This window comes from Rosa chinensis, chromosome 2 (genome assembly GCF_002994745.2).
Source record: "Rosa chinensis cultivar Old Blush chromosome 2, RchiOBHm-V2, whole genome shotgun sequence".
Lineage (NCBI taxonomy): Eukaryota > Viridiplantae > Streptophyta > Magnoliopsida > Rosales > Rosaceae > Rosa > Rosa chinensis.
In genome coordinates, this window is record NC_037089.1 from 17,643,532 (window position 1) to 17,653,881 (window position 10,350).

Consider the following 10,350-nt stretch of genomic DNA (forward strand, 5'->3'; position numbering starts at 1 on the left):
TGATTGTGGGTTAGCCACTAATTCCCATGGTACGATAATTCTGGGCTTAATACTTCCTTATCTTGACACGATTCGTATGCTTGCGAGAGTTTATGTATCAAGTCAATGGCGCCGTTCCGGGGATTAGGGTTTAATAGACTTAGTCCCTTGGTGAATCGGTTCTTTTGGTCACATTAGCATATTTTTGTTTCTTTATTTAAAAAAAAAAATTATTGGTTATTTGTTTTGTTTGCTTACTCTCTAATTTTATATTTGATAATTTTTTGGTTACTAATCTTACATTTGGGAACTCATAGGTGATTATTTCTTATCATATTGAGCTATGGATCAATGGAGCTATGGATGGGATGGTCCGAGGGGATATGAGCAAGAAAGTTTCTATGGTGGAGGTCATCAAAAGTGGAATTCTCATGCGGTGGGTTCTATGTCCTCTTGTAATGAAACTTGTGATTTGTGTAATTCTCCGTGGCATTCACCTTTTGAGTGCTCTTTGAGATTTGAGTGCCCGGATTTTATGCAAGAGTGTGAGTTCAAGATGGGTATGTATCAAGAGACATTTGTACCCAACACATATCCACAAAATGAAGCTTATGAGCCTAGGAAGGAATTCGTTGAAGGACTGCTAGCTCAATTGCAAGCCTCCTGAGATCTTTTACATGCTTCTCAAGCTAGGATTTCACAAGAGACCATGGTTGCCGAAGCATATCCTCATGAGCAAGCATATGAGTCTAGGAGGCCTTCTCTTGAAGAATTGCTAGCTCAATTGCAAGCATCCCAAGCTCGATTGCAAGCTTCTCAAGAAATGCTTATACATTCTAATGAGCAACTTGAGGCAAGTCTTGCACAAGAACCACCCTTCCCAATTTTTAATGAGCATGAATCTTTCTTTGACCAGGTGGAGCTTATTTCAAGAGAAAAGGTACATATCAAGCATCTTGAGCAAGAGTCATTTATGCAAGCTGAAGATGATTATAGTGATGTTGATGTACAAGAAAGTGAGCTTGGTTATGAAAGTTCCAATGCAAGGGGGGTGAGAGACTACACTTTGGAGTAATGGGTGCAATATTGGAAATCTAAGCTTTCAAATGGAGGGGAGATTTTTGAAGATGATTCCGAAGAAGAGAATGTCTTGTCTAGTGAGGAGGATGCGGAATTTGAAGTCATATACCATAATCCCTTATTTATTGAGGAGGATGCGGAGCTTCAAGTCATATACCATAATCCTGTATTCATTAAGGCCCATGTTCCCATGGAGGAAGAGAGTCCTTCAATACTTTGTGATGATGAAGAAATTGAAGAGTCATGGACTTTCTTACCTCCCACATCCATGGAGATTCATCTTGAGTTTCTGAAGGTGGAGAGTAGAACATTGAGCACTTATGTTCTTAATGAAAGGATTGGGATCAATGTACTTTTACCTCCAAATCCACCATTAAGTGGTCAATGTTTCTACAATGAGGTGATGGATTTGAAAGGAAAAGGAGCACTTGCACTTACCCTTTCCCATCACTCTTAAGAGCTTCGACCACCTATTGTTCCTATAAGCATCATTTCTACACCATTTTTGAAGGAGATGGCAAAATTGGCTAGTAGAAGAATATTGAGAAGAAGAGGAAGATTAAGAAGCTACACTTTTGCTCGCCAATTAGAATATTCATAATTAGCTCTTGGACTTGCCTCTATGATACGTCAAGGATTCCCTTAGCCCCAAACAATAGGGTGGTTGCACTTGAGAAGTATCCACCTTGACAAGATCATCTTCTCTATGGACCGGCAATGAAGTCCTTAAACAAAGCGCTTGCTAGGGAGACAACCCTAGCACATCATCGGTAGTATTGATTTCTCTATTAATTTATTTTTGTTGTGAATAAAGCTTTTGAGTCATTTTTGGGAGGATGGGAGGTGTTCGAAGCTGGAAATGTGAAGGAGAATGAATTCTGCAGTGGGCAGTTTCTGTTAAGAAGTTCAGTTTATTTTGGGTGACTATAGCTTCCATTATACATGCTATTTTGAGCTGAAATTTTCTAGAACTATTTTCTACATGTTTGCTGAATTGTGCCAAAATTTGAGCCACTTTCAGTTACTGGAGCTCTAGTTATGTAATGGTAAATGCAGGGAGGTCAGAACAGAGACAGCTACTGTATAGTGATTTTGAGAAGCCACACCCTCTACATATTAAGTTATTTGGAGCTTAAATTTTCCATAGATGTATCTTCACATGTTCTCTATATGCTGGTACAACAGTGTTTTATTTTAACCTCTCTAGCTTCAGATATGGTATTCCAAGCAATAGGGGCCAGAAACAGGGCACAGCAGAAACTGCAGAATAGATCAGTGAGTTTGGAGGCCAACGATTTTTGACTCAGAATTGATTTTCTAGTGTAATTTTAAGTGAAGGTAGTTTCATGAGTCTAGTTTTATATCCAGTTAGTCTCACCCTCTTTGCACCTCTGGAGCTTCAGATATTTCGGTTTTGGTGATTGAGGGTCAGCAGAAGACTTCATGACAGATCAGCAATTTTGACCAGCTTTGGTTTTCATCTCATTTGGATATAGGTGGCTTAGTTTATATGGATAGAAAGCTCTCTGAGTATACTTTCTATTCCATGAAGTCTCACTCACTTATCTATTTCTGAGTTTGAGATATGGGTATTTGAAGACAGAAATGTCATTACTGGAAGTTTTCTACACTCACTAGTTTTGTTCACTCAGGTTGGTTGAACTTCTTGCACTTTAATTCTTCAATGGAGAATAATATATGGGCAGTCGTGAGTTGTGTTGGATGTGTTCAAGGCCATGATCTTAATGGAGGACCTTGGTCCTTATTCTTTGGAGTGAGCCTATTGTGTGTCACATTACTCTTTGGACATATTATATCTTTCTCAATGGAGTTGATCTTTACATGAGCACCTAGATCAATTATGGAGCATACGCTAAGGAAGTCAAGGTCTTGTGCCTTGAGGATGGTGTCTCATATTAGTCTTCTCCGAAGGTCGTGAGCAATGGAAGGTCAACAAAGGGGTTTCCATAACTTTTCTCCGCAGTTAGATATTCACTTGAGCGGTAATATTTAGTGAACCTATGTGAGTTTAGTGGGTTATATCGGGTCTTCTATATGTCTATTTGATTGTGGTGGATCGATTTGACACATAGTCAACACATGCATATACTTGAGCATTTCTCACATGTGCATCTTAATTGTCTTACAAATTCAAAAATCTTATGTTATGCTTACATCTACTTCATGGTCATGTACATAATTAGTTCTCCGAGGATTATGGTTAGAAAGGCTAATACTACACCTTCTTTATGCTTGTGAATTAGTAGATTTTCAGATTAGATTTTATTTAATTTGCTTGGGGATAAGCAAAGTTCAAGTGTGGGGGTGTGATTACACGCATTTTTATGCATGTTATCGTATCTAAAACACTATAATTAAGCTAATACTCATGTCAATTATTATGTAATTAATCCACTTTTATTTATTTTGTAGAAAATAAGCGGAGATGCGGAAATCGAGATAAAATGACGCAAAAATGAAGCAAATTGGAGTATTCCAACAAAAGGACAAAATATGAGGGCGTTGGTGGTTAATTAAATAAGAAATGAGAAGGAGCTTGCTTAATTAATTAGTTAATCATTGCTTAATTGGTTAATTAAGCATTTGAATATGCATGCACGTTTGGTATAATTGGTCTTTCCAATCTTGTGCTGACATGTGGCATTCACCTTGTTAATCAAACGAATGCAGCAGCCAACCACGTGAGAGAGACCAATCATGGCTCATTTTTCTTTTCCCTTTGTCTTGATGCCCAAACGCACAGCATCACAGGAATTATTCCCAAAAAGCTTATCTTATCTCCTCTTGGACGGGCAGCCAACCACGGAGACCACTCATGTATATATTGACCACACTATTATCATCTGGAGGAGAACCCTAGAGCTACAGCGCCGCACCAAAACAGAGGCAGCCCTTTGGGCGGCTCTCTTTCCTCTCCTCCTTCTCCATTTTTCATATTTTTGTTAGTTTTATTTTAGGGAATTAAATAATTACTCACTCAAATCTTCAAGGATTCATAAAAGGCCTCTACCTCTACAAGATTCAAGACTTGGGGTAATTGTGGGAGTTGTAATTCAAGACTAGCCATGCTAGCTTTTTAGCTATTTGTGATGATTCTTGTTTTTCTCCTACACTTCTCTACTCATTTCCCTTTGAATTTTGTATCCCTGATGTTCATAATTATGGATTATGAGTAATTTTCTTGTTGGTGGTCAGGGTTGTGTCCCTAACCCAAATTTTGTGTAAAAGATGTTTAATTTAATGTAATGATGCAATTTCCATATGATGGATGCTTATATCAATTATTGTTGGGTTGAAATGCATGTCTAGGAGCCTAGTCAACTCTAGGGTGTGTATTTTGAGCATGTCTAGGACGGAGTTAGAGGCTTGACCCCCTCTAATTCCTAAGCTAGAAACCTTCAATTTCGTATTCGAGGGGTTATAAGCATTGTGATTTACACCCATTGCGTGATTGCGCGGGCGGGTCACTTAGTAGTCTAATTCCTCGATCTCTACGCCTCTTGATGTGAATTAGGGACCCTTGAACCAGCTCTAATTCATATCAAGTGAGTTCCTACGACCCTTGAATCGGAGTAGGAATACCATGAAAGGGAATTTCGATCCTTGAGCCTTGAACTGCCTTGGATACGACTACCGCCAAAGTAGGAGATTTGCATCTACATTATATTAGCTTCCGACACATAGAATTTGGGTGAAAGAGCCTCCCTAACACCCGACATTTCCATTTATTTGGTTACACTTTTATTAATTTATTTGCATTTTTAATAATTACTATACATTTCATTATATTTTGTTAATCTAAAGCCTCTCTCAAAATATTAAACTCTTCCACTCATTTGTGCATATCCACCACTAGGCTCTTAGTTTTGATTAGGCTTTCGTGAAAACCAAAGCCGAGCATTGCTAAGGCTTGGTGCCTTAGATTAGCCTTTTTATTTGTTTTATTTCCTTTATTTGCTTAATGTATCCAATGATTGTGGGTTAGCCACTAATCCCCGTGGTACGATAATTTTGGACTTAATACTTCCCTATCTTGACACGATTCATATGCTTGCGAGAGTTTATGTATCAAGTCACAGCCCTAGACTGGTGGTAGACAACGGCGGCGGCGGTCACACTTAGTGCAGGAATCAATTTTTGATTCATGCTTCGTTTCACTCGAAAGAAAAGATATCCATGTGAAGTCTTTAGTAGACAGATTATCATATCATGACTAGGATGACCTATCCTGTCGTGACAAAGCCAATATGTGTCTAAATCTGAGAGATCTTCTCTTATGACTTTATTGGATGTAATATCTCGAATAGTGACAGAGGGTCCACTAGAGAGACATATAAAGTTCTCTAAGATGCGCCTTTGTTCGCAATCATTAGAGGTATTGCAGTGGAACTCATTTCCGTTCTCTACATGCGTTTTCGCATGAAATCCGTTGGCTATTCATAGGTGTGATTTGCCCTAGGAGCGTAGAGCGTTTATGTGACAGTAATCAAGGTGCCATTTGGCAAGGGGAATTTGGGCTATTCCATGTCCTTGAATTAATACTGATGGCCCAACCATCGTAGTCACAAAGTAATATGCTCAGAATCAAAATAGAGTCATAATGAAAAGAACTCGAAATTTTATTCATAAGCCAACAGAGTACATCTTTTTGTCTTAACCATTCAGAGAACCTAAACCAAATGCTCGCTAATGCAAAACAAAGGTACTCGTTTGACTTCTTTCGGTAACACGAAAATAAATATGACCAGGTGAGTAGAGAAATGTCGGTAGAGCGAAACTCGCATAAGTACCACTTATCTCAAAACCTTCCTAGACATTATACTCATTTTGGATGAGCCTATGTGAAGAAAAACTAAACCAATGGCATTTGCTACAAAGTATATGACAATTGCCTATTACATTTCTTGGCATTTGCTACAGAATCTAATTTTATATATATATATATATATATATATATATATATATATATTAGGGAGGATCAAGATAGGACGTCCTTAAACTCTTAAAGTGAGGATGTTTTTATTTTTAGCATGTATAATAATCACACCATTTATTCTCTTGTTACCTACACATATATGAATTCTACAAAAAATTAGCCAAATCGGAAAATGTTTAACTATTTGATTAGCAAAATGTTCGTTTTAATTTTATTTAACATTTACATTTATTTACACAATTTTAAATGACCAAATGATTATGGATTTAGTTGATTTTTTGTAGACATCATTCTTACTTAGGAATTTAAAGGATTAACGGTTGAGATCATTGAATTAGGTCATATACTTGTGTAAAATAACAAAAATCCTCAAATTCTTAAAATAAGAAGGGTTATTATCACAAATAGTACCTAAACTTATTCTCTATCTTATTGATGGTACCTGAACTTCAATTTTGATCACAACCAGTACCTGAACTTTTCGATTTCATTTCAAATGGTACCTATAACTTTTGTTAATGTTCAGTGGTTAGAGCACCCACTACCTATGTACGAAGTCATGGGTTCGAGTCACCATGAGGGCAGGAGTGAAACCCTTTGATCCTCTTTAATTAAAAAAAAAAAAAACTTCTGTTAATGTTCCGTTAAAAACTAACATGTGCAAAACACATGACCTATATTCAAGAGTAGTTTGATTAAAATACCCATTTAAATAATTTTGTTTACTAGATATTTTGATAAATTAATATGTTAATAAAATGATTAAATTCTGTTTACTACCTTGTACTTTCAAGGGTTCATCAGTTCAGTCTCTGCACTTCTAATTTAATCAGAAAAGTCCTTGCACTCTTCAATTTCATCAAATCGATCCAATTCGTCATTATTCTGTCAATTTTCACTGTTAAAATGCTGACGTGGGACTTTCTCACAAGAAAAATTCTCAAACTACCCATCATTAGGCAGCCCGTCAACGCGTCAATGTTGTGAATGCAGATGGGCAGTTTGGAAATTTTCCCTGAAAATTGACGGAGTGGTGATAGATTGGATCGATTTGATGAAATTAGAGAGTAGAATGACTTTTCTTATTAGATTAGAAGTGCAGGAACTGAACTAATGAACCCTTGAAAGTACAGGGTAGTAAGCAGAATTTAGTCCTTAATAAAAATAGAAGTTCAATTAAAAATGTATCTCTACCCTCTTTTGAAAATAAAATTTAAAAACAAGATCTCAACAAAAACTAATTTGTTTTATAGATACAGACAAAACATTTCAAATAAAAGTATAATTTTTTTTTTTTGGACAAACTATAAAACATTTAAAACCAAAAGCTTATCAAAACTTTCGCAATTCTTTTTTTTTTCTTGTCATTCATATTTTTAATTGAAGTTGTGTTAAAGTAAAATGACAATTGGAATTTGTCTACTCATTTCATTTCATAGTCCCTTTATATAAGGATAGAATTACAACGGAAATATCGATTACATTAATGATACTAAATGCTGATTGAGCTGTGATTTGTAATTGTTTGATTCCCTCTTCGTCTGTTTCTTTGACGAAGGCACATAATGTGATTTTCCTTTAACACTCCCCCTTGTGCCAAGTCAAAGACAAAATTGTGCATGAGTTGTTGCCTTACTAAAAACCTTGCCAAGTAACAATAAAAACCCTGTGGGACAAAAAATACACCTTGGTCAAAGGAAAAGAGCACAACGCATCTTCTACATTTGAGTATGACATGTGTGTGTTAGACTCCTCCTGATGTCTACACCTCCCCCTGATACTTACATGAATCAAGAGAGCTTAGAAATTTTTCGCATCCCTATGCTTTTCACATGTTTCTCAAATATCGCCTTAGGCCATGATTTGGAGAACAAATTGCCACATTCTCCTCAGAACTTACTTGATTCACTTGAATCTTGAGGAGGGCCTGTTGTTGTTGATTGTAGAAAAACTTTGGCGATATGTGTTTTGTATTATCACCCTTGATATATCATAGCTTCATCTGTTCGATGTAAGCTGCATTATTTTCATAAATGCAAGTAGGCTGTTCAGTGATAGAACTCAAACCACTAATCCCTCGAATATGTGTGATGATAGCTCTTAACCATACACACTCACGAACAGCCTCATGTAGAGCAATGATCTCTGAGTGGTTCGAGGAGGTAGCCACAAGGGTTTGCTTGGTTGATCTCCAAGATATCGTCGTGTTCCCAATGGTAAATACATAACCAGTTTGGGAACAACCTTTATGTGGGTCAGAGAGGTACCCAGTATCAGCAAAACCAACCAAAACTTCATTTGGCTTTTTGGTGTAGTGAGTGGCGCTTTTTCCATCAACATTTCCTTTAGGGATTGCAGTTCCATCTGTGGTCCTTCTTGTCTCTCTGTAGGGAAAAAACAGTCCCAAGTCAATGGTTCCTTTTAGGTATCGAAAAATATTCTTGATACCATTCCAATGATGCTGCGTTGGTGCTGAGCTAAATTTAGCTAACAAGTTCACTGAGAATGCAATGTCTGGTCGAGTACATTGGGCTAAGTACAATAATGCGCCTATTGCACTTAGATAGGGAATTTCAGCTCCCAACACCTCTTCATCATCTTCCTTTGGACGAAATGGATCTTTCCTTGCATCCAAACTTCGACCGATCATGGGAGTGCTAGCAGGATGCACTTTGTCCATGTTAAATTGCCTGACTTTTGGACATACGCAGACTGATGGATTAGTATTCCACAAACTCGGTGTTCTAGTTCAAGGCCTAGACAGAATCGAGTTTTCCTAAGATCCTTCATCTCAAATTCGGATTTCAAGTAGCTCGCGGTTTCTCTTATTTCATCAAGAGTACCTATTATGTTCATATCATCGACATATACTACTACAATTACAAATCCAGAACTTGTTTTCTTTATGAATACACAGGGGCATAATTCATCGTTCTTATATCCCTTCCCAATCAAGTAGTCACTTAGACTGGTATACCACATCCGCCCGGATTGTTTCAATACGTAAAGTGAGCGTGTCAACCTAATTGCAAACGCACTCCGTGGTTTAGAGTCACTTGACTTGGGAAATGTAAAGCCATCAGGCACTTTCATATATATCTCTGAATTTAGATCCCCATATATATATGTAGTAACCACATCCATGAGCTGCATTTCCAGTCCTCCAGAAACTACCGAGCTAACTAAGTAGCGGAACGTTATAACGTCCATTAAGGGAGAGTATGTCTCCTCATAGTCAATTCCAGGGCGTTGTGAGAAACCTTACGCCACAAGGCGAGCCTTGTACCTCAGGACTTCATTCTTCTCATTACGCTTTCTAACAAAAACTCATTTATGTCCTACAGGCTTTACACTTGGTGGGGTTAGCACTACCGGACCAAATACCTGTCTCTTTGTCAGAGAATCTAATTCTGCCTGGATTGCTTCTTTCCATTTAGGCCAATCTGCTCTATATTGACATTTTACAACAGAGCATGGTTCGATATCATCATGCTCTATGATTCCTTGAACAACAGTATATATCATCAATGTGTATGGAAGATCTTTCTATCAACTCATACGCACTCTCATAATCCTTTGAGATTTCTTTGTTCTCTGGAATCATTTTAAACATCGGACCGTCCTCCAGTATTGATTCATGGACATAACTATAATCAGAGACAATCTCATGAGAGAGATTCTATACATTGATGATTGGTTTGTACCTTACTCGCCCTCTTCTTCCTTGGGTGAGTGTCAATCGAACCAAGTGGCCTCCCCCTCTTCCTTTGGGGAGCCACGACCTCAACCACACCTCCACTAAGTGTGGTTGCAGTGCCTCTATCTGCGGCACCATGCTCCTTGTTAGGGACTTTTAACCTTGCAGGCACATTTGCAGCTGGTATATGTGATCTAGTCACTTTTGCGATATCAGTAAACGCATCAGGCATTGAATCTGCTACGTTCTGAAGATCGATTATTCTTTGCACTTCATTTTCACTTTGTGAAGTGCGGGGATCAAAATTAGACAGAGTAGGGACAAACCACGACAATTCCTGTCGTTCCCTTGGAAAATCATGTTTCCTATCTCCCCCTAACGACGGGAAGACTGTCTCATCAAAGTGACAATCCGCAAATCTTGTGGTAAAAAGATTGCCTGTCAAAGTTTCCAAATAGCGGATAATTGTTGGGGATTCCCATCCAACATAAATACGTAATCATCTCTGAGGACTCATTTTGGTGCGCTGTGGGGGCGCAATAGGCACATATCCTGCGTAACCAAATATGCGTAAGTATGAAATGTCAGGCTCATATCCAGTTACCAACTGGTACGCAGAAAATGGTTTGCTAGCAGT